Here is a 21,779-nt window from a genome sequence, read left to right as displayed (position 1 = left end):
CCTCCTTTGTTTTCACCTCCTATGTCCTTCTGGGTTTGGTGCCTGCCTCCCATGGCATATTTTCCTTCTGAGATGAAACAAAGGGAAGCTATTCCGTAGCTCTCTCCTTAATAAGACAGACCAAACAAGCTCACTGAAGGGATAAAGGATAAGAACGTTGGAGAATTGCTGAGCTAGTCTCATTATCTCACTCCCTGTTTATCCTCAAACTTGCCAAAAATTGCCCAGGAACAGACTTCCTGCTCCATCGTTTAAAATGATCTCTCTTTCTTCTACTTTCTTGCCAAACTTATTTCATGATACAAGAGACTCTGAGACGGAAGAGGGCAGAGTAATAAGCCCAGGATGAATTTTATCCTTATTAAGTACCTTTCATTCCTCAGAATCCCCAAAGGCCTGACAATCTATATTTCATGCCCTCCTACCTCACCGCAGAAAGCTGGACTCCATGCCGTAAAGGGAAAACACAGTAAGAGCAGAGGTAAACTCTCTTCGAGTCTGATCGCCACTTCCATTATGCATTAGCATTTCTATGCCACACTGTATTGGTCAATGTTATATTACTCAGTCTAGACAGGAGGGAGAGGAGGTCTTCCTGTAAATGGTATTTCCACACATTTTCCTCTCCTTACTGACTTTCCTTCTTGGGTCCCCTTTTTGGGTACTAAATTTTCCCTCTCGCATAGAATTCTTCTTATTTAAAAAAATTTTTGTTTTCTTAATGTTTTTATTTATTTTGAGACAGAGAGAGACAGAGCATGAACGGGGGAGGGGCAGAGAGAGAGGGAGACACAGAATCCGAAGCAGGCTCCAGGCTCTGAGCCATCAGCACAGAGCCCGATGCGGGGCTAGAGCCCACAGACCGTGAGATTGTGACCTGAGCCGAAGTCGGACGCTCAACCGACTGAGCCACCCGGGCGCCCCGAATTCTTCTTATTTTTAAACCCATCAGAATCCATTTCAGGGAGAAGCTCTATGAGGAGGGCATCTTCTTCACAGAGCACAGAGCAAGAGCCACAGAGCGGAAGTGTCCTTTTGGAGTTTGTCATTACGTAGAAACATGCTATGATGTCAAATATTAAATGTAAATAGCGCGTGACCCCTACCTTATAGGAAAAGATATCTCACCCGCCAAGCGAAGGAAAGAGAGATGCAGTGACTATACCAGTCTACCACTATCCATGGAAACATTGAAAGAGCTGATACATAAAGTGTGTGCTTAGCAGGTATCACCTGTTTTGCGTTTAATATCTCCCTTATTTCCCATAACAATCTTATGAGGCGACACTATATGATTCTCACCATGAAAGAAAAATGGCACTCAGTGAGATTAAGCAAGACACGCATATGCGAGGTCATGCCAATTCTTTAAGGAAGTGGAACCCACATTATTCTGGCTCCAGAGTCCATTTTCTGAACCACCGGTTTCTCTCCTACCTCAGGCGTCTCTTCAAGGATGAACATGAGGACAGACACCCTTCTATTTGAGTGGCTCCTTCTAACTGCTTCCACCTCTACACAGAGTTAATGCAGCCTTTCCCCCATCTCTATACGCGGTCAATGCAGTGACGGTGGGGGTGAGCCCCCACGCACTTGGGCTTCTCCGTTCCTGGCTGACTCCTGGCCAGTGGAATCTCCCTTCAGGGTTCACGCTTTTTTCACCGCTCTTTCCAGTTCAAGTTCATCCTTCTCTATAGAGTCTGTGCTTGAACTTGGGTGAGGTGGGGGCGGGGGGGGGAGCAGAGTGCAGCGCAGGCATTCGTTTCTCGCTGAAAGGGCAGCTGTCCACTGAGTTCACAGAGTAACTTGAGTAGGTGTGTTACTTAATACGCCGCAAGAAAATGCCCACCCCGAGAGTCTAAAATTGTGGATTTCGGAGGCCTCCTGCTGCTGCTCGGCTGTCTTCCAAAGCCCCGCTGAATTGCTTCCTCTGCAAGCAGGACCTTCTGCCGGAGACGTTGGGGGAAATGTGGTTGTTGATCTGTGGCAAGAGGTGACGGGTGGCCGCTCTGCGACGGTGGGACGTTAAAATTGATCTGGAAATATTTTTTTCCAAAGGGTGAGTAGGGACTAGGTAAAGAAAGCAAGCCCTGATGTTCCTGCGCCTCTAGAGAAGGTGTGCTGGCTACCAATCAGCTTTCCACACTCAGAGACCTAAATCCTCTAAAGACTCCTTCTGGGAAGATCTTGGCATGGGGATACTGGCCATGCCTGAGCTGGGCCTTCGCTGAGGTTTGGTTCCCCGGGACCCTTCACCCCGCCATACCTCGTCACCAGCATCAAGGAGGGGGCTCCGCCGAGAGCGTAACGACTGCTTCTACGGAGGCGATTGCCTTTCTTTTCTCGACAATAGCAAGCAAGCACCGCAAACCGTCTAAAACGTGACAACTCGGGGCCAAATTATCTTTGACCCAAGGCGCGGCAAACTTCGCCAGTGACTTCTACAGCTCACCAAATGAAAATTCGTCACCATGGTGCAAGGTGGAAGGCAGCCCGCTAGCAGTGTGTTGCTTCCTGAGCTGGAAGAGCCCGAACAGTCATCTCCTCCTAGAGACAGCAGTGGGGGGCATTTGTAGAAACCGTTTTCTGGAGAAGCGTGGGATGTTTTGATGGTACCTGATGGCAGGTATTCCCATCTCCGAGTTACAGATGAGGAAACCAAGGCCCAGGGTAACCCAGTGGATTAATTGCTGAGCTAAGACCAGATGGCTATGCTTTTGTTCTTTATTCAGGTGTCTGTTGTTTAGACCTTCGCGGAAATAGCTCTTCCTCGGGCCTAAGCTGTGTTGCGTTCTTACTGTTGCCATATATTCCTGGGAGGCTGGGCAGCTGCTCCTAAGACCAGGCATTCACTGTATAGGCTTCCTTTCTCAAGGATTTTTCTAGAGGACGGAGCCAGGCTCCACCTTCTGTCTTCGGAGTTGGCATCTGTTCGAACTACTAGGTCGCCGGGGAGGTTTGTCATTCTTTGGGGTTGCCCACCTTAGGATTTTTGGTGGAAGGCCATTGCGATTAACTCGCACAGAAGCCAAAACTGCTGTATCCTCGTTGTTTTCCAAGTTTCCGCACAGCTAGGACCCAAACGTCCACCCAGGCTCCCGTGATCGGATGCACCGAGTGCAGACTTCGAAACTGGGATCCCTGCTGCCGTGAGTGTGGATGGCAAAGAAGATTGTGGCCGTGGTGGCAGCTCAGGCTAATCAAGACCCCTCGCCAGCAGGGGCGGCAATGGCAGAAGCAGCATCCGGGGCTCAGAGCTGGCAGCCCAAGGATGTGGGTTGCAGAGTGTAGCGGTCATAGGCTGCCACGATGCCCTCACCAGAGCAGTCCGGGGGTTTGATTCGGGGCATTCCTCCTGGTTGGAGGATTCAGCCTCCTGTGCTCTACGTTACTTTGCCATTCCCTGAGCTACTGAACAGCCTTTAATAAATTCTTCCCATAGAGTGGCTCTCTACCCGCTGCTTACAAGGAAAACCGCTGCCTTGAAACAATCGAAACAAATTCAGAATAGATAAGCGTCTCGATTTCTTAAAGTAACAGAAATCACCTTAGAGTATAAAACTGTACCCTAGTATAGCCCACAGCCCGTGGAACTCGATAAGGGTGCATCACGAATAAAACCACACGTATTTACAGCTTCATGCAAACATATCTGCATAAGCCTGTACATGTGTGAAAGTGTGTATGTGTGCCTATCTGAGTCCCCCAATGCAATATGTCACAGTTAGGACTTTTAGCCCCAAAGCCAAACTTCAAATTCCCTTCTGTAGTTGTCAGACCACCCTCCTTCTCCCTATTCCATTGCTTTCTGTTCACTGCCTTTCTTTCCCGAAAGAATGTATTTGCTTTTTATCGGGCAGAACACCATTCTCCTTCATTCGCATCCAATTTCAGCTGCGTTAATCACTGACACAAAATGAACTAAGACCAACGTGGGATACTCAGCCAACACCGGCCACGGGGTGGCATTCATTTTGCAGCAGAAACGCGGAGCATGAAGCGAAATGTGAAGTTGTTCAAAGGGGTGCGTGCACCGTGTACCCTCGGGGACGTGTGCCGTAACTGTTAGGAAGCCTAAGGTTCTGAAATCCTGGTTCACAAAGCACACACACTTTTGTGCAACAAGAAATCCAATCAGGCAGAGGAAACTGAAGCAAACTTCCCTGGGGTCTCCCCTTAACCAGTGCTTTCCAAAGCTCTTAGCCAAAGCACGGAAATGTTTTCAAAGTTTGCTCCCCCTGCGGATAACATAATTGAATCACAATGACGGGGGGCTACACCGAGGCAGGTATTGCCATCTCTGATTTACAGATGAAGAAACCAAGGCCCAGGGTAACCCAGTGACTTAATTGCCGAGCTGCGACTAGAATCATGGGCTCCTGGTTCATTGTTCCTCCCCCGTTTCTTAACACTTCGTGGCTCTTGTTCTTGCTTTTAGATGGTGATGTGTGGATCTCTATATATATCTATGTTTGTATAGGCATATATTTATGCATGTATATATGTTGTGCATGTTTATATATTTGTTAAAATATTTAACATACACGATATATGAAATATGTCATTAAAAGATTTACAGTCGAGGGAGAAGATGGAGAAATCGTCTGCATGTTCTTCTGAAAATAGTGAGTGACCAGCCTTCAGAAGAAACCAGCCATGAGGGGACCAGGGGGTGGGGGGGAGCTCGTCTTCGACATCTGCTTCCCTTTATAACTATTCTTGCGCCTCTCTCTTGAGGTAACTCCCATCCATCCTCTGTGGTTCAGTGTAAACATCCCTTCTTCTGGGAAGCTTCCTTTGATCCCCCTGTCTAGGTCAAGGTCTTTTTATTATGTGTATTCTTTTCTCACTTTGTCATTCATTATACATGAGTTGGTGTGACTGCTTTTATCTTTTTGTGTGTGTTTTTAAAATTTTTATTTTTTGAGAAAGAGAGAGAGCACAAGGGGGGAAGGTACAGAGGGAGAGAGACTTAAGCAGGCTCCACACACAGCACAGAGCCCCACGTGGGGCTCCATCTCATGACCGTGAGATCGTGATCTGAGCCGAAATCAAGAGTCCGATGCTTTCGGGGCTCCTGGGCGGCTCAGTCGGTTAAGCGTCCGACTTCGGCTCAGGTCATGATCTCGCGGTTTGTGAGTTCGAGCCCCGCGTCGGGCTCTGTGTTGACCGCTCTGAGCCTGGAGCCTGCTTCGGATTCTGTGTCTCCTTCTCTCTCTATCCCTCCCCTGCTCATGCTGTCTCTCTCTGTCTCTCAGTAATAAATAAACGTTAAAAAAATTTAAAAAAAAAAGAGTCCAATGCTTAACTAACTGAGCCACCCAGGTGCCCCACTGTGACTACTTTTAATACCCGTTTTTTGCACATCAGCACATCCCTAGAACCTAGCCGGTGCCTGGCACAGAGAAGGTGCTTACTAATCTTTGCAGAAGGAGGGCATCAAAACACAAGGAGAGGCATTAATCAACAGGAGGTGGGGCTCCTCATCAGGGACAGGGTGGTAGATAAAATGGACTCTGCAGTCAGAATACCTGTGTTTGAATTCCGGCTCTGAGATTTCCCAGCCAGGTGACTAAACACGTTGCTTAGGCCCTCTGTTCTTCGGTGGCCTCATCACTAAAATGTTGATAATGCAGTTACCTGTCTCACCGAGCTATTTGAGAATTAATTGAGTTTATATATGTAAAGTACTCAAGATACTGCCTGTTACATAACAAATGCTTAATAAATATTAACGGTGACTTTTTTTTTTCTTTTTTTTTAACTAGGTGGAAAGAACGAGTGTGGGTGAAAACAGGTGTGCTGGTTCAACGGTGGGAAATTGAAGAAGATCCAATGTGATGATTTCTCTCTTCTGGGCAAGTTACAAGTTGAGAATGAGAGGCAGGTGGCGTGGCAGGGATCAGAAGTGGTACAGGCTGATTCGCTGCATAGAAACCCTGCATACAGCAGTCCCATCGCGCAGGCCGCCTCTCCCCACTTTCCCAGGACCTGGCAGAGCCAGCTTTGCCTCCCCACAGGGTGAGCAATCAGAGTCATTTTGCTAATGCTACTTCAAGAACGGAAAGGTCAAAAGCCTCGTGCATGGAGCACCTCAGAACACTAATCTAATCGGTAATACCAAGGCCTGAGAATTGAATGAGAATACAGGGCACTCCAGATCCGCAAGTAAGAAATAGTTTTTGTGTTCTGGAAGAATCTGGCCCCTTCGCAGTAGTTCTTCGTTTCTTGAAGGGTTTAGATTTTCTTGTATCCTTAGGGTGATCACTCTGTTTCCTCAATGTGTGCAACTGCGGACATCCGCCCGTTGGGGCAGGCGAGCTAACCTGTCAGTGGGTAATGGATGTTTTCCTATTGCTCTGCTGAAGAGCATTAACTTAAGCCTTCACTTCAGCTCCGCAGATAGTTGAGACAACAGATGGCCTTTCTTGCAATTCTGAGGGAATTGCTGCATTAGGAGGTTCAGAAGAGTGGCTTCTATTTGTTGGTGGCTTAAAATAGACAAGGCGAATAAAGAACCATTATTGTTATGTATGCAGGAAGTGCAGTGGCTGGTGAGGGCTGGAGCTGGAGGGAAGGAGAGAAATCTTGGTCCAGTCGCCTTCTTGACCTTGCAGGATGCAGTAAATTTCAGCTACAGAGTAGAAGAGGGAAGCCAAGAGTCGTTCTGAAGAGGTCGAGTTCTATCTATAATATTTGCAGATGTTGAATATCCTTTTTGGGGACAGGACTGCCATCTTTTTTTTTTATGTTTATTTATTATTGAGAGACAGAGAGACACAGAACAGGAGCCAGGGAGGGGTCAAGAGAGTGGGAGACACAGAATCCGAAGCAGGCTCCAGGCTCTGAGCTGTCAGCACAGAGCCTGACGCGGGGCTCGAACTCACGAACTGCAAGATCATGACCTGAGCCGAAGTCGGTCGCCCAACCGACTGAGTCACCCAGGTGCCCCAAGAACTGCCATCTTAAACAAGCATAACTAGAAGATGGACAGTGCAAATCCGCTTTCCAGACTTACGCATTTGCAATGCGGAGTGATTCCATCAATTAAAAAAATACTTACAATCAAACTCTGGAACTTGTGCACTTTTTTCAGTGACAGTTTGGAGGCACATGGACAGGCTTGACATCACTTATCCTGCTTTCTGAGATTTGTATGACAAAGGGCCTTCCATCTTGAAGCAAACAAAATCATACCACCTTCAATATACATGTACTTTGCTCCTGTTCACCCATGGCATTCTGACATTCACCATAATAAGAAGTATTCGGCTTCACATAAGACCAGATTATTTGATGAACTCATGGGATTTTTAGCAGTGAATCTGACTAACTGAAAATAGTCATTGTTCAGAGCTATGAGGCCCACAAAAAAAGAATCAACAGCCTGGTTGGAAGCTTCCTATTTATATCTCATAGTAAAAACCTTGTTGCCATCTTGACATTATAATTTAGGGGCTTCTCAGATGGCATGTTGCAGGATGGCCTCGAGCAAAATGCACCCATTGATTGAATGGGATTTGATATTTGTAATGCTCTCAGAAAAGACAGTGTTCCATGTATGAGACATTAAAGAGACAGATTCTAACATAAATGAGCTCTACTGCATGTGGGTAGAGCATTTTCTAATTCCAAGGGCAAGAAATGCAGACTCTATAATATCTGCATTTCATCCAGGCACACCACCCCTACTCAGGTGGCAGAGAATTATTCTACAATCTGCTTGAGGATCAAGGATGCAAAGTGTAAATGCTTTCAGCAGACGCTTTGAATCTTGAAGGCATATGTTGTTCATACTTCTTTAAAAGAAATCTCCAAAACTGCTGTAGGAGTTCAAATCATCTGAAATTTGGGAACTTCGGTTATTTTTTTCAGATGAAAGCAAAACCGAGACTTGGGTCATAAAAAGACAGTCCAGAGCAAGGTGGTCAGCAGTTTATTCAATAGAAGGTTAATTCATTTAACATGAATGCAAGGTGAGCATAATGGGCTGTAGATGCTAAGGAGGAACGTCAACTCCATGTGCAGTATCTTGGCAATTGGCAAAGTGACATTCCATGGTATTCTCCAACAAAGAATGTAGTCTTCTTCATGTGATAGCACCCCCAGCCATGCTGCTAGAAGGTTAAGGTGTATGTGCTCTTTGACTTTGTACCCAGACTGTGGTAGGCACCCTGATAAGCACTCGGGGATAAAAAAGCAAAACAAAACAAAACACAAAAAACCAAAAAACCTCATGGGGTCAGAGCCTCCCCGAATTATTCCCATTATAACAGCCTGGACATGAGGAATTACAATGCATTCGTTCACCCAGTCTCCAAAGACTTAAAGTTTCATAAGGGGAAGCCCGTGGTCATTTCCTTTCGATTTCGTTCTTGTATTCATTCTCCTGAAATCTTGAGATACACCTTTTGCTCTAACAGGGGAAATGGAAAGATTTGAATATCTTTATTAAACAAGGTATATCAGTTAAGGGGTTTTTTTTGGGGGGGTTTTTTTTTTGGTTTTTTTTTTTTTTTTTTTTTTTGGTTACAATCAATAAGAAGACATTCGGCTAACTGAGCTGAGAAGGGAACCTAATGGAAAGATTTGGGGGAAGCTCAATGAATTGCAGAAAAATTTAAACCAAGACTCAGAAAGGACCAGAACTGAGAAGTTTCAGGGACCTCAACAGCAGGAGTGAACACAGCACATGAGCGGGGCACCTTCAGTAGGATGGATTGTGTTGTCCAACACTTGAATGCTTACTTGCAAAAATGAAAAGGGAGATGTTCCCTGAACATTGCAGGCCAAATTATAGAAGTTTTGTTGTTGTTTATTGTTTTTTTGTTCTGTTTTGTTTTCTAGAAGTTGTGGTGTGAGATCACCTTGATTCAGTCCTTCAGGTTCACACTTCTCTAACGATGGCTGGCAGCCTGCAGCTTGATGTGAATGGAGAGCTAGGAGAGAATATTGTCTTCCATTATCATTCAAATGGACTGAACAGGAAACCGAGGTCTTGGCCCCAATCTCTGTTTAAACATGAAATCAAGGCTAGAACCTCTAAAAACATCTACGACTGGAGCTGTTTCTTTGTATCTTGGAGCTCCCTTCTGGGAAATCTGCCTGCCTCTTTCATAACCTGCTTCCATGTAGGAGGACCCTTGGGCACACTCCTTAGTTCTGCTTGACTCCTGGACATCTAGGCCTATTGGGTCTTTGAGAGAGCCCAACACAGGGTAATCCTCTTCCCCAGCAAGTTGTGAGCCAATTTAGAAATAAAAGTAGACAGCAAATGAAAGCAAAGGCGCCTTCCTGTTTAATGATAAAATTGATCTAAGAGACTGTGGCTTAAATCTAGGGGAGAGAGGCTGAGGTCTTCTTAATAGTGAGCACCAGAATCACAGATTTACCAGTCTCAGTTTCATGCAGCATCTAATCACATCAGGCTTCTTCTCCAAATAAGTCCCTCTTGATTTGGGGGAAAGGCCAATTGCACCTGTTAAAAAAAACAAAAAACAAAAAAAAACCTACCTCAAGAAGGAACAGAGGAGAATGTATGCTGCCTAAAGGCAGCTTGTTCCAAAGAGGAAGGTTAAGGATGGAAACACATCCATCGGAGAAGTCACTGCACTTCTCCTGGGGAGGAGTTATTAAAAGGGTAGGGAATGACCTATTGATGGGCATCGCCAAGTGGAGGCTAAATTTCATCCCCCTCCAACAAGACCCTAGAACAGTCTAGAGAGAGAGAGAATCCTCTCTTGTCTCCCGAAAGCCTAACTTCACCAGTTTCCTTCTTGAGGGTACACCTTATGTTGTGATGATCAACATGAGGAATGTCTTTCAAGACTGTGGCTACTTAGAACAGCGTGCCCTTAATGTACAACTTCCATCCTAGAGACATATAACCCAGAGTAGGAATGGTGTCTTGTTTTGATTTGCTGTTTTTATCATTTTTCGAGTTGCAAGGGTATCCAGTGGACGTATTTCTTACTTCACCCATTTTTCTGTTCTTCATCTGCCTACCTGCCTCCAGTTCCCAAGCAATCAACACCATTGTCTGCCTATAAAGGATTCTTTAATATGTTTCTGATGTATTAGTTTTTTGCTTTTTAAAAACAGCTTAATGAGATATAATTGACATCATGACCTCACGTTCATCATGACACAATGTATAAAGTGAACAATCAGATCAGTTCTGACAATGTATATACCTATGCAACCGTCACCACGATCATGATAGTGTGCATCACCTGAAGGATACAAAAGCAATATTCCTCATACATCTTTGTAATCCCTCCCTCCTACCCTTTCTATCCCCTGCTCCAGGCAATCACTGATCTGCTTTCCGTTGCTATAGATGTGTTGCCATCAGACTGTTTTGTTAGCTTCTTTCACTCTGCAAAATTATTTTGAGGCTCACCTATGTTGTTGCGCATACCGATGGTTCATCTTTTACGTTGCTGACTGGTATTCCGTGGGATGGATATGTAAGTATCTCCTACTTTTCAAAGGTTCCCATTCTGTCCCTTCACTTTTATGAAAGACCTAGTTTTCTACTCGTTTTTGCTAACCGAAAGAAACCTGAAGAGAACTTTTGCTTTTACGAAAAAAGGAGAAAAGCAAAAAATCGCATTCTGTGTTTGTTTTGCGATGAGCTGTTACAGAGGCAATGCACACCCTGATCAGCTAGAGGGGCCCGGCAACTACACTCTGTGTCTCAGCGTCAAGCCACCAGAGCTTTGAACTGTGTCTGTGAGCATCTGTGCTTTATCTTGATTATTGTGCGCATCCGTTAGCAAGATGCGTCCTAAGGTATCAGAAAAGCGTAAGAGAAGTTATTTTGGGGTCTGGGAAAACTCAAAAATGTTTCCCTATAAATGAATGGTAATTGCTTCTTCCCTTTACTCCATTTTGGCATATGAAACAATTCGTAGGAATGCTCCACTCTCGGATAGCAAGGGAAACCTGCACCACAATATGTTTATCCATTTACCTGTTGATGGACATTTGGCTTTCACAAATGAAGGAGCTACGAACATTCAAGTACAGGTCCTTGCACACGCGTATGCTTTCTTTTCTCTTGAGTAAATATCCAGGAGTAGAATAGCTAGATCATATGGTGGGTTTATGTTTAAGTTTTTAAGAAACTGCCAAACTATTTTCCAAAGTGGTTCTAACATTTTACATTCTCACCAACAACGCATGAGGGTTCTCATTCCTACGTATCTTTCTCAACCCTGGATATAGTCAGCCTTTTTAATTTTAGCTATTGTAATTGGTGTAACTGGGTATCTCATGGTTTTATTTTGCATTCCCTAAGGAAAAGTGCTCATTTGCCATTCCTATATCATCTGTTCACCTCTTGTTCCCATCTCTTAACCAGGTTTTAAGGTGGGTTATTTGTGTTTATTATTGTCCTGAGGGTTTAAAAATATATTCTGGACACAAGTCCTTTACAAGATACAAATATTTCCTCTCAGTCTATGGCTTGTGCTTTCATGCTCTGAGCAATGCCTTTCTTTCTTTCTTTTTTTAAATATAATTTATTGTCAAATTGGTTTCCATACAACACCCAGTGCTCATCCCAACAAGTGCCCTCCTCAATGCCCATCACCCACTTTCCCCTTTCCCCCACCCCCCATCAACCTTCAGTTTGTTCTCAGTCCTTAAGAGTCTCTTATGGTTTGCCTCCCTCCCTCTCTGAAACTTTTTTCCCCCTTCCTCTCCCTCATGGTCTTCTGTTAAGTTTCTCAAGATCCACATATGAGTGAAAACATATGGTATCTGTCCTTTTCTGATTGACTTATTTCACTCAGCATAATACCTTCCAGTTCCATCCATGTTGCAGCAAATGGCCAGATTTCACTCTTTCTCGTTGCCAAGTAGTATTCCATTGTATATATAAACCACATCTTCTTTATCCATTCATCAGTTGATGGACATTTAGGCTCTTTCCATAATTTGGCTATTGTTGAAAGTGCTGCTATAAACCCTGGGGTACAAGTGCCCCTATGCATCAGCACTCCTGTATCCCTTGGGTAAATTCCTAGCAGTGCTATTGCTGGGTCATAGGGTAGGTCTATGTTTAATTTTCTGAGGAACCTCCACACTGTTTTCCAGAGTGGCTGCACCAGTTTGCATTCCCACCAACAGTGCAAGAGGGTTCCCGTTTCTCTACATCCTTGTCAACATCTATAGTCTCCTGATTTGTTCATGAGCAATGATTTTCAAAGAGTAAAAGTTTTTAATGCTGAAACTTTAATGATTCATCACTCCCAATTTTTTCTTCTCCAGATCATGTGTTTGATGTTGTATCTAAAATATCTTTGCCTGTGGTTTATACTTTTATAGTTTTAGGTTTACTTGAAGTCCATAATCTATTTTGAGTTAACTTTTATATGGTTCTAGGTATAAATTCAAGTTATTGTTGTTGATTTTGTGTATGTCTTCCAGCATCGTTCTTTGAAAAAAATGATTCTTTCTCCACTAAATTGCCTGTGTTGAATATTACTTGTCTGTATGTGTTTTGTTCAAATACCCATCAGTTGTTATATGTGTGATCAATTTTTGTACTTTCTATTCTGTTCCATTGACCATTTTGTCTTTACCTATATTAATGCCCCAGTGTCCTGATTACTTTAACTATCATGTGTATAAAGACTTTATAGTAAGTCTCTATAACATAGTAGTGTAAGTCCTTCAACGTTGTTCTTTTTCAACGATGTTTTGGTTATTCTAGGTTATTTGCATTTCCATATGAACTTTAGAATTGATTTTCTAATTTCTATTCCCCAAAAGCTTGCTAGAACTTTGATTGCTATTGCATTGAATCCACAGATACATTTGCCATCTTAATAATATTTTTAAATTAAATTAATTTTTTTTTTTAGAGAGACAGAGAGAGAGAGAGAGAGACAGAGTGAGAGCAAGTGAGGGGCAGAGAGAGAAAGAGACACAGAATCCGAAGCAGGCTCCAGGCTCTGAGCTGTCAGCACAGAGCCCCACGCGGGGCTCGAACCCATGAACTGTGAGATCATGACCTGAGCTGAAGTCGGACACTTAACTGACTGAGCCACCCAGGCGCCCCACCATCTTAATCATATTAAACCTTGGGGCACATGGATGGCTTGGTCAGTTAAGCATCCAACCCTTGATTTCAGCTCAGGTCATGATCTCACAGGTTTGTGGGATCAAGCCCCACATTGGGCTCTGTGCTGACAGTGGTAGAGTCTGGCTCTCTGCACCTCCATCTCTCTCTCTCTCTTTCTCTCTCTCACTCGAAACAAACAAATAAACATTTTTAAAAGATGATATTGAACCTTAAGACCCATGACAAACATATCTCTCTCTATCTCTTTAGGTCACAATTCATTTCCCTCAGAAATATTTTGTAGTTTTCCATGTACGAGGCTTGCTAATCTTTTGCCAGATTTATCCCTAATATGTTATGTTCTTCATGCTATTATAAATAATATTTTTAAATTTCAATTTCAATTTGCTGACTTATAGAAACACAATTGATTTTGCTATTGATCTTTTACCCTTCAAATGTGCTAAATTTTCTTATTCAAGGAGTTTTTTGCAGATGCCTCCAGGTTTTCTGCAGAGACAGTCATGCACTCTACAAAGAAAAACATTTTTGCTTCTTCTGCTCCAAGATGAATGCCATTTTGCTTGCCTTACTGCTCTGCCTAAACCACCAGTGCAATGTTGAATAGGAGTATGAAAAGTACATCTTTTTCTTCTTCTGGAACTTAAGGGGAAACCATTAAGTCTTTCACCATTAAGTATTGTGTTGGCTCTAGGTTTTTCTTAGATGTTCTTTATTAGATTGAGCAGAAATTCTCTTCTTAGTTTGCTGAGTGCTTTTACCAGGAATGCACATTGGATTTGGTCAAATGCTATTTTTGCATGCATTCAGATGATGTGGTTTTTCTTTTTTTAGTGTGTTCGTGTGATTAATTACCTGGGCTGATTTCAATGTCAAACTAAACTTGCATTCTTAGGATAAACCTCACTTGGTCATAATGTATTATTCCTTTCGTATATTCTTGTATTTGATCTCCTGAAATTTAGTTTCAAAACGAGGTGATAAATATCTATGTTCATGAGGAATACTGATCTGTACTTTTCTTATTTTGTAACGTTTTTGTTTGGTTGGGGAATAAAGGTAATAGTGGGCTTACAGAATAAGATGGGAAGTATTTCCTTCCATTCAATTTTCTGGAAGAGGTTGTGTAGAATTAGGATTACTTATTCCCTAAATATTTGGTGGAATTCATTAGTGATGCCATCTAAACTCAGAATTTGTTTTCTAAGTTTTCTTTCTAAGCATAGAGGGTTTTTAACTATAAATTCAATTTTTTTAAATAGATATAGTGCTAAGAGCAGGCTATATATTTCTTCTTTGGTGAGCTTCAGTAGTTTGTGTCTTTCAAGGAATTTATCCATTTCATCTGTGTTGTTGAAGTTCTTGAAATAGAGTTGTTGAATACATTCCCATTATCCCATTATCCAGATCTATAATAGGCTTTCATTTCTGCCTTCCTGGCCTTTATGGTATTGTTTTCATCATTTTACTTATACATAGGTCATAAACCCAATAGTACATTGCTATAATTTTCATTTAAATAGTAAAGTGTTTTAAAAAGAAATTTAAATAATAACATAATAAATCTCACGAATTTTTCTTTAGTTTCTTCATTCTTTTGAGTAGATCCACATTTTCATCTGGTAACATTTTCCTTCTACTTGAAGGATTTCCTTTAACATTTCTTGCACTGGGGTGCTGCTGGTGATACATCCTTTCAGCTTTTGTATGATTGAAAAGGTATTTCATTGAGTGTAGACTTCTGGGTTGAGAGTCATTTTTCCTGTAGTATTTTAAGCATGTTGCCTCACTGGCTTCTCATTTGCATAGTTTCAATCGATGGATTTGCTATCTACCTTGTTTTTGTTTGTATGTAACATGTGGCTTTTTTCTACCTGCTTGTAAGCTTTTCTATTTATCACTGCTTTCGAAAAGTTTGATTATTGTATGTCTCGGTACAGTCTTATGTTTCTTGTGCTTGGAATTCATCGGGATATTTGGATGACTTTTGTGGGAAGATATTTTGAGACAATGCCAGTATTGTTTCCTAATTAAACCTCTACACACGGGCCTTGACATCCATGGATGGCTCGAGCTGAATCCCATAGAAGTTGGTCTTAACACATAATCCGTTTTATTCTCCAAAGGCATCAGTCATCCTATGGAAGATTAGTTGTTCTGGCAGTAACTGCCCTAATCTCCATTGAAGATCAATATCAGAAGAAAAACCATATTTTAAAGAAGTAATTCTACTCATTTAACCATCCATCCATCCATCCATCCATATGTACATACAAATTCCATTCATCCAGTGAATATTTATAATACTTTTATGTGTGACAGGCAGTGGAAACACAAAAATCATGAGACAGTGCTGACATCTAATAATGTCTGGCTTTAGCAGGGGAAAATAATGTCAACAATTATTTACAGTTCGGTGTGATTGCAGCAATGTATTATAATGTTGGTAGGTATAAAATATATGAAGTTTCAAAGGCATATAAACTTTATTAGCATATAAAGGAAGGTTTCCTAGAGAGGTAATATTGGAGCTTGGCTCTTTAAGGTGAGTAGAAGCTTGGGAGATATTTGATGAGAGTGAGAATAAGCAGAATGTTCCAGTTAGAAGAAGCAGCATGGGACAATGCAGGGTAAAAGGACATGGAAGTAGTTCCTGGTCTGCAGGAGGGGGAGAGTAGGGAGGGAGGAAAGGAGACTAGTGGTAGGGCAGGAGGAAGAGACTGGAAGAGGCCAAGCTGGAGGGGAGGAAAATTGCTTTGATCATGCTAAAGAGTGTGGTTCTTACTCACCAGGGTTCCCTCTAAAAATACACATTCCTGGGTCCTGTCCTAAAGCTATTAAATTAGAACCCCCAAAGCAGATCTGGGAATCTGTATCTTAAGAAACACTGAAGGTTTGGGAGTTAACTGCTATAAGTCAAAGGGTGCTACTTAATGCTTTAAAACAGAGTACAATAATCATGTTGGTGTCTCAGAAAGATCACTGCAGGACTCATGGAGGATGACTTCAAAAGCAGAGCAGGTGGACACAAACACGTGGAGCACAGTCACAGCACTTCGCCACTTATTTGCCACATGCAGAGTGCTAAGCCCTAGCTTTGCTGGAGCTGATCCTGGCCGAATGTAAGGAATTTGTGGAGAAGACTTGATCGAAACCGCCCGCATTGTCTCTTGCCTCTGATTAAGTCAGGCTGAAAAGATGATCTGGGCATGAAGATGCTCGCGAGGGGGCTGTTAGAAGACACTGGCCAACAAGGCTTGCCAAATGTCCCTTTGTTGACTCTGTGTATTACTCAATGTTCACTAGTAAGAGCTGTGGATTAGCACTCAACATCTGCTTCACTCTCTTTCTCACGTGATGGCTTTCAAACCTCTCCTCCAACTCAATCCACAGTAAGAAAATCATCGTACGTGCTGTCCAGCGCCCACAAATGCTTGTGTTGCACAAACCAATACTCAACCTTACTGAGTTGATGCCCTCCACGATTTCTATTCTGTTCTATCTCATTTCTTCCAGGGCTTTTATGATTAATGAACGATGGGTCCTTAGCCCCCACGCGAAGGCAACTGTTGTAACGTGATTTCCCATATAACAGAGGCTGGAAGGCAAAAGACATTTTACTGCTTACTGCGGCTAGAATTCCAGATATTTCTAGGCTCTACAAACCAAATGCTTTCATAGTGCTCTTGTTACTTCTGCTGGGCAAGCACGTCACAGAAGTGGTTTGTCCTTCTTGCACTGCCAGCAGAGGTTTTGTCGTGAGCATAGGCATCTTTCACAGGTACCAAGAAGAAAGACGAGGGGGCCTGTTTTTGCTGGTGACATTTGTATCAGGCACAGAATGGTTCTTGGGTCTGTAGCATTTATGACTTCGTAAGCATAATCAGAAAAGTTTCTGATTGCAGTGGCTTCAAGACCAAGGCCTGAAGAGTCCTGATCTTAGAGTGGTGGCTGTTGCTTTGGGTACCCAGTACTATGGGGTGCTTGGGGAGAGGAGAGGAAGGTTACCAAAAACTCCCCCCAAAGACTTTCTGTCTGCCCTTCCAATGATTCTACGTGCCTTAAAACAAAACAAAACAAAACAAAACAAAACAAAACAAAAACAACCAAGCAAAACAACCTGCGGTAAATCTCTACCTGTCTCAATTATCTAGAGGAGATTCTATTCTCTGCCAGGGACTTTGGACACTGAGTAATCAGTCTACTGAAGTACGAATGAAATACTAAGACATGGGTGCTCAGGACTTTCCTAAGCTTTCACCCATCAAAAATGATCTGAGTCCAGTCACAAAATGAAAGAGAGACAGCTGTATCTAACATCATGAGTCCATCTTAGACACACAAGGTTGAACAAAAGTAGCAAAACATACAAGTGTGTGGTTCTGTTTATATAAAGTTGAGAACATAGGCAAATGGGGCCATATTGCTCATAGATCCATCTATACTTAAGGGCTAGATCAATAAAGAAAAGATGTCCATCATAAAAGTGGGGAGAGTGGGCATGTGATTGGTAAGGGTCATGGAGAGACGTCTCGGATGCTGGCTATGTTCTATTTTTGACCCAAATGGTGATTTCACAGGTGTTTGGTTTGTGTACTTTCCTGAATGTGCGCTGCATCTTATCTTCTCTCACTCACACAAAGGATGAACATCTGAATAAACAAAAATTTTAATAGGGATTTACACACCTTCAGGGTTAAAAAATAATTGATGATCATCCAGGCCATCTACTCATTTGATGCTTGAATCTCCCTAAGACCTCTTCTGTCCTCTGCTTGACCTCTTCTGAAGAGCTAGACTTGGGTAGATGGTACTCATGAGAGCAGTAACACAACCAGGCAAGTAACAGGCGAGCCCCCTAGCTTTGTTGTCATGTAATTGTGATTGTCCACCCTCTTCCTTCAATTCCCAACTGCCAGGTCACTGCAGATCATATTGAAAGACCTTGGAATGCTCAGCAAATCTCACAGTGAACCTTTGCACCCTCAGGACATAACTTGCTTCTCCCGGATCCTTAGGTATCGTAACTTCTTTTATTCAGCAGGGGATACCCATTTTTATTAGGATTTGTTATCCATTTGTTATCCATCCAACAAATATCCATTGTTATTTGGTATTGCTGACAAGAGGCGAGTAAGACAGCAATTACCAATACAATTAAAGAGAAAGGGATACAAAACCTATGCGTTACCTTGGAGTACGTATTGCTTTCTTTTTCAAATGAGCTACTGAGTTTGGGAAGGGGTTTTGGGAGAGCAGAAATGAAGGATGAGACAGAAAGAATACTCCACTCTGAATATAGTCTCATTTTCTATTTTCGGACTCTACAGGATGACCTGGTGAATTGAGTAGGTAAGAGACAAGTGGCCTGAATCTAAATGATCGTCCAGTGGAAGGAAAGATACAACAAAAAGGTTTTTACTGCTCTGGTCTTCAGAGAGAGATGCAATTTATTTTGGGGGGTGGGGGGGAACCAATGTTGTCAGGATTAAAGGTTAATGCCCTAAATCTTTTCAAGCAAAAGGTGTTATGTCAGCTTTAAATAATACATTCCTTTTACAAGTTCAATTTTTTGTTTTTAAGGAAACATAGCCTTTGCAAGAGAATTTTTCCAAAAATTTTTCACCTTTTCCTCCTGCCTCACAATAATTTAAAGATTTTTCTGCTGATTAGAGATTCCTTAATAAACGGGCATGATACATAAGGATAATATGTCTTTTGTTTGTCCATCAAATATCTGCTAAATGAGTAACAGTGTACAAATGAAAAAAATATTATGAAAGAATAAATAACCATTTGGAACTAGGTAGTTCTTTTTGATATATACAAAGGTTACACATTTTCATGAGAATGACTTCTGACTTCTGAATTACAGGTAATGATTCTGTTATAACAAAAGACAAAACTAAGTAAGTAAAGCTGCCTCTCTCCTCTATGCAGGCAAAGGAAAGTTGAAAAATGAAACAATTATCTGGATAATTCAGACAAAAAATCAACTATTGAGGGAAAGGAGGCCCTTTTTTCCTGGCCCAAATTAATTTGAGCCATCCAATAACATGACCCGCTAGAGTGGAATTTGGCATTAAAGAGGCTTGTCTTGGCTCCTGTCCAGCAGGGTTTAGTTACTGAATTCCTTAAAGGACATTGTTCAAACATGGTCTCCCATGTAACTGGGTTCCAAAGCATGAGCTGCAAGAACCTTGACATCACCAGGCGACTCCAGGGTATTACTCCCTTGGATCGAATTATCCAGAAAATCACTCTCATTCCAGTTCACCTTTCTGCCTTGGACAAAAGTTAAGTGTATTGCCCCAAATCTGCTACATAATAATTACAGGCGAAAGCTTTGCCTGCGAAGTCTGTTCATAAATATGATCTCAGTTCCTAGACTGCATAGATAGAAACCAATGGGGAAAGGGTGACGGCTATTTGGTAACCCCTCTCTCACTACCTTGATCTTCCACATTTCCATTCCTCTGAATGCACATTTGATTAGTGAAATAATTGCATCGATTTCATGAAGGGTAGAAATCACGGCACTTGAACTGCCTACTATTCTAACGTGTCTTGCACGACTCTTAATTTGTTCCCTGAACCCTCGCTTACCAACTGGAGAAAACACAGGGCGGTCTTGCTGAGAGTAACCAAGTTGCAGAAATAGCAACTGTGGCCTTTTGCTTGCTTTCCTAGGGTTTGCACAGCTTTGCTGGCCACGTCTGAGCAAGGTTTTTTTGTAAAATGACCTGGGGTTAGGCATTCTGCCCATGTGCACACCTGGCAGATCGAATCCTCCTATCCTTGGGAACTCGGATCCACGCTGAGTTCCCATTTTCTCTGACTGCAAAACAGACAGGGACCAGCTGGTGAGTGCTGACACGACTCACACTACTGGCGAGAACACTACTTCAGTGTTCTGCGTTTGCTCATTATTTATCAATGGGGAGATATTTCTCCGGAGAAAAGCATGTCCTTTGTCTTCCGACGGAAAGTCCGTTCTTCCAATGGGAGATGACCTAGAGAGGAAAAACTGATAATTCATTTCCCATGTGGAAGTTTTCATTTTAAAGGTTTGAGTTCAAATAAAAGAAGTGAATTGTGGGCCTAGAAAGATCAGATACCTAACTTTTTGCCAAAGCGATGTGATTTCTAATAGCTGATCATGCCATCTCTCATCAAGCAGGCTGCTTTTATCACCAAGCACATATTATTGTTGTAAGTACCATTAACTAAGCGAATGTAACTTCACACCGGAAATAGTTACTCACATCGTCAGCCTCAAGGCAGCAAATAATTCAGCGCTGTGCTTGAAGTGTTCATGTAGACAAAGCACTTTCCTACATGACCCCATGGGCCTCTCCTGAGCCTGGGGAATGTGGGGGATAGAAAAGTGGGGAATCAGGCACTTAGCTAATAAAGCGGTGAGAAGGATCTTTTAATGCAGGCTCTTTCCTTTTCGATCTTCCGCAGACTTTCCATTCTTAGGTGGGATAACATTTTAAACGTGTAAAAAAAAAAAAAAAAAGGATTTTTTTTATCCTTTACCTGAAATTAAAAACTCTCAAGATCTTATTCTTTCCTCCTCTTCTTTTTCTTCTTTCCCTCCCCTACTCTGTCTCCTTTTCTTCTTTTCTTTTCTTGTTCTTCTTGGTCTTGCTAGATCGAATATCAGGGTCCCTTTGCTCTTTGAATTATTCATGCTACTCTGATTAACATTGTATTCATATTCATCCAAAGAAGCTTATTGCGCTTAAGTTTTCCAACCATGAAACTAATGGAGCATAATGGAAATGTAACGGATACTTAGCTATTGTCCTGAAAATAGGTCTCATTACAATTGTAAGTAAGAGATATTAAAAATAACCGTAAAGCGGGAGGCATATTTATGCTCTTCTGAAGAAGAATAGACTTATTTATAGGTGGGGAGACATTCTGTAAGATAAGCGGAAATTAATCACATTGCTGAAGTTTTCAAAGAGGTTAGAGTCCAAATTAAATATAGAAGGGCAAACCAGTTTCTTCCTCTTGCGTGTTTTAATGAAGACTAGAGAGGCTGGAGAAATATTTATATTCTTTTATTCATATTTTCAGGATTGCCTCATGTCTCGATTCTTTTTCAAATCACTCATTTAAGTGAGGGTACTTCAAAGCGAGTATGGGTATTGTCAACTCCTCGTATCTTAAAAAAAAAAAAAAGAAAAAGAAAAAAAAGGGGAGATTTAATGGGGCTGGAAATTTAAAAACAACAGATGTACTCAAAGCGTGATTACTGCCATGAGTAAGACATAACGGGGGAGTTTCACCACTTTCCGTAGCTTCGGTTGACGGCTGATTGTATCGTAGAGAAACTGGAGCCCCAGAGTAGCGCTAAGACCATCTCTAGGAAACTGCTGATTTCCCTTGGAGTGCAACAGATAAGGAGCTGTTTCTCTCTAAACATAGCTATCTAACTGCTTTGTGGTTAACAAGAGACCCTGCAAAGAATGATGGGTAATGCATTTAAGGATGAATATCAAAATGTGCTCTGTGGTGAGAGAAGACATTGTGCTCCCAAATGCCAGCTGTGTCACGCTGATGGAGTTCAAGGGTACAGGGGGACTTCGAGTCCTCCACCAATGGACGACGTGGAGAAGTGAGCCGGACTCCAGAATCCAAGGTCAGAAAGAGACTCCCAACAGCACAAGTGTGC

Source organism: Panthera uncia, chromosome B4, assembly GCF_023721935.1.
Source record: "Panthera uncia isolate 11264 chromosome B4, Puncia_PCG_1.0, whole genome shotgun sequence".
Classification (NCBI taxonomy): Eukaryota; Metazoa; Chordata; class Mammalia; order Carnivora; family Felidae; genus Panthera; species Panthera uncia.
This window is presented reverse-complemented; position numbering follows the sequence as displayed.